This window comes from Phoenix dactylifera, chromosome 11, assembly GCF_009389715.1.
Source record: "Phoenix dactylifera cultivar Barhee BC4 chromosome 11, palm_55x_up_171113_PBpolish2nd_filt_p, whole genome shotgun sequence".
Lineage (NCBI taxonomy): Eukaryota > Viridiplantae > Streptophyta > Magnoliopsida > Arecales > Arecaceae > Phoenix > Phoenix dactylifera.
Window position 1 is genome coordinate 17,323,285 of NC_052402.1, and position 4,262 is coordinate 17,327,546.

Sequence of the window (4,262 nt, forward strand, 5' to 3'; positions counted from 1 at the left end):
TGCCCTGAGCCATCTGGATCGGAAGTCATTGGCCTAACACTTGCTACATAGGTTAGCTAGAAAGCTTAATAAGGCTAGATATTGCACAAGTCATTCTTCTTAGCATTCAGTCTGAAAAAAAATAATAAAAATAAAAAAATAATAAATAAATAAATAAATTTGGAGTGTTCATTACCATTTAACTCTAGAAAGTCTAGAAAATTGGAGTGATCAAGTAAGTGAAAGCCACTCATTTATATGATACTATCTTGCACCTCACTACATTCTTGACTTGTTAGCAGATAGATGGGGTGTAATGAAACTTGAGTTAGAGTCTGCTTAAATATGATAGCAACAAGTCTCTATTGTCCTTGCAATTCTAGTTTCATACAGTAATACTTGTTCAAATTTCGAGTTAAAAATTGAAAATCCCTAACTGATGAAATTTGTGGGTAACTTCACTACAAACCCTCATGAGACAACATTCGTCCACTAGGGTAACCTAGGGTTTTAAAGGCTTGTTGCACGTGCTAAGTGCAATCGTGATGCTCTACGAAAGTGAGTATATATCTTAGTTTTGTGTACTTAGCTTCAATAAAAAGTCATGGGTTAGACCACATCTTTTATGCCCTCATTCTATCATTTGCTCGTTAATTGCTAGAGACTAGCAATAAGCTAGTTGGGGGGTGTGATGAGAGCACAAAAGTGCGATCTTCATATCACCTAAATTAGTGTTATTGCTAACTGATAATGATAAATTCACTGGTTTAATATTATATTTTTGTTTGGCACAGGTTATTAGAAATTAAAGTTTTAATGCATCATGGCCCCAAACTGTGCAGGCCCAACCCTACTATGATATGATCGAGCACATTTGCACCCAAACATCTGAGCCCGTGTGCGATCTTTCAGTAATCCTCGCGTTCCCTCCTTTCTGGATAAGCACCCGCACTCTTTCGGAATAGAGATTCCCAAAGAAAAAGAACTTTTTAACCTCCAATCTCATGAAGAATAGCTGAAAATACTATTCATTCCTGGAGTTAATGCTGAAATCACTGTTTATATGAATAATGTTCCGAGATGACACTGTTCATATGAACAGTGCTACGTGAAAACACTTTTCATGTGAACAGTATTACGAAAAATTTAATATTTTCACGTCTATCTTCCTCCCAACAGCCACTCCCACGTTACAACTTCCCAGCCACCAAGTCTTCATCTTCCCACCACTACGTCTGCAGCAAACTATTGCCACAACAACCTCCCATCATCCTACCATCTCCTCATCCCAAACAACACATCACGGCCTCCGGTTTCCCTTGTTCGTTTCCACGCTGCCTTCTTCAACCTCGGCAGCACGTCATCTTCTTCGCGTGCGTCCTCCCGCTGCCCAATACCGGCCAAGCCAACGCCCGAACTCGCAGACAGCAAGCACCTCTCCGACGTCCTCCGACTCAGCATGTCTTCATCCCTGCCATCTTTCTGGAACAGCGGATGTTCTCCACGGATTTCCCATCCTCAACGTCTTCAAAGCAAGCCATCTTCTTCAGCCATTTCCATACAGTTCTTCATCAACTCCCCGAGTTCTTCTCAGCAAGGTCCCAACCGAAGCACATTCCCCGCATCAGCAGCCGTCCCCGCCTTCCACGCGATTGTCCATCGCGTTCACTGGCGAAGCCGCATCCCAGCTGCAAGGCGTCTCCAAATCCTCCGCAATCACCGTGCTTCCCAGCTGCCGTTCCGAGTAAATGCAGTATCTCCAGCCCCTCTCCCATGATCCAAGCCTCCCACGGCCAGTCCCAGCTCCTCAGCCGTGCGCCCATTCCGGATTCCCAGGATCAGCCAGTCTCGCCTCCCATCTCCACGCTCCCATCGTTCCGAGTGATTCAAGCATCCCAGCATCACGCGTCCGTCTTCATCTCCCGCTTCATCACCGGCATCTTCCCAAGCCTCGCGATCCCCTGCTCCCATTTCTTCCGCCCGTGATGCAGCACCATCTCATTTCCTTCCGTTGATCCCGCTGCCTCGAGTCCGTGATCAACGTCCCAGCCATCCGAGAAGGCTCCTCCCAGCAGCCGGTAATCCAGCTCCTTCCATCGGCCAGCCTCTTCCGAATCCCCTTTCATCCCAGATTCCCAGCGGCCAGCCCCTCCTTCCCGTGATCCCGCCTCACAAGCACTGCATCCGTGAATGGCGTCTTCCCAGCGCGTCCCCAACTTCCCTCACAGCCATCCATCCGCCCGTGAAGCATCCGCATCTCTCCCAGAGTTCCAGCAATTTCCCATCATCCACCGCGTCCGTAATCAACGTTCCCAGCGTCTCCATCCGGATCCACCTCCCAGCATCCCGGATGACACGCATTCCTCCCCTAATCTCAGCACCCCACGATCTATAAAAGAGGAGGAGGAGAGGGGAGGGGGGTGTGCTCGGTTGGGGCCAAGAAACAGGGGAAGGGTGTGTTCGGTTTGGGGAAGAAGAGAGAGAGAAAAAAAAAACAAAGAGAAATGCTCTGTTTTCTCTTTTGAAAACAGAGCATGCTTTGTTTTTTTTTTAGTTTTTAGTTTTATTAAGAGTTTATTTTGAGAGCATGTGTTTTGGGGTTTTTAGTTTTATTTTAATAGAGAGTTTTATTTATGCTAAAGTTGTAATTTCTGTTGTTTTTAATTTTCGTTCTTCAAATTCTGTAATCTTTTTTTTTTAATGCAATACATTAAAATTTCTTTCATGCAATCGATGTTCCGGTCTTCAATATTCCTAGCACGATTTTTATCCATTTTATGCCAGAGCTTTCTTTTCCATTAAATATATAAATGCTTTTCGAATTTAAGTACCTATCTTTCCGTTAATTTCAAGTAGAAATCATTCTCCGGTAGATTAGAGAATCTATCAACATCCCCGACGTAATATTTTTCTTTATCATTCAAAAATCAATTTCAAATCCGAGTGAACATTCTAATTTTTATGCAACTCCAATCGCCTCCCTATGGATCGACCTCTTACAACCACTATTCAATGAGTAGAAAAGGTAAGAGTAAAATTAAATTAAATTTTGTTTGTCGGTTCTAACAACGATCTGTTTAGCATATTTTTAGTTAAACAAGAATCGGACAACATATATAAATATATGCTACTTTATTAAATAGATGTATCAAATATCGATGATTTTGGTTGCTTGCACTATGATGTTGGTTGTTTGGAATATGATGCTAGTTAGTTTGGAACTTGGCAAGAGATATAATATGAAATTATATTTTCTCTAGCATGGATGAAATAATATAATGTGATTGTTGAATGAAAAGATTTGTATTATACATGTTATGAATTGCCGGTCACAGGCTGAATCATGACATATTGGTTTGCCACCAGTGGCCAAAGCATAAATATTTTGGTTTGCCACCATGGGCTAAAGCGCAAATATCATAATTTACCACCATGGGCTAAAACGTGTGGTGTGCTGTCGCAGGCAACCAAAAATAAAACCTATACTCCTAAAAATATATATAGTAGTACAAGTAAGGATCGTTCCCATGGAGAGTATCTAGCCTAGTTTTATGCTACTTGAACAAGGAGGGGGGGGATTGAGTATAACGAAAACAATAAAACAACTAAGGAACAATTCAGATTAAAGTATTGAAATCAATCAAAAGAACAAATCTTGGTCTAAGTCAACATCCACCATCGGAATTTTACAACTGATCATTGATGCAAGGATATATCAATTTGCACTTTGTATGTCCACCGGTTGGAAATATTTTTTCTATCTCTTCTTAGTCGTAGTTAATTAAAAATAAGCGATCTAATTAATCTCAACTACTAAACAACCCAAGACAAGCACTAAAGGTTTAATCTAGTGGAAGCCTTAAGAATTAGAGAGATTGATGAAGCTAAACAACACAAACATAAGCGGTTGCATTTGATTTAGCCAAGTGTTCTTCCTAAGATCTGAAAATTTCTGACGCAGCAAATTATTAAATCTTAGTTGCTTCATAGATTAGAGGGATCAAACAATTACAAATTTGATATCTAACCTAGCAGTAGATTGCAACGAATAATAAACTAACAGGCCTCTTAGTAATTAAACGAAAACAATCATGAAAATATGCATAGAAGGACATCCGATATCAAAGCATGAATTATACAATGAAAACAAATTCAGATCTCACAGTTTTATTGATTCCGAGGCTTCTGTTTCCTTAGACCAATAAAAGCTTTAGCCACGCAGGGCCATGGATGCAAACTTTCAAGAAGAAAAGAGAAAAAGAGGCGTCCTGCCAAGAGGAGTC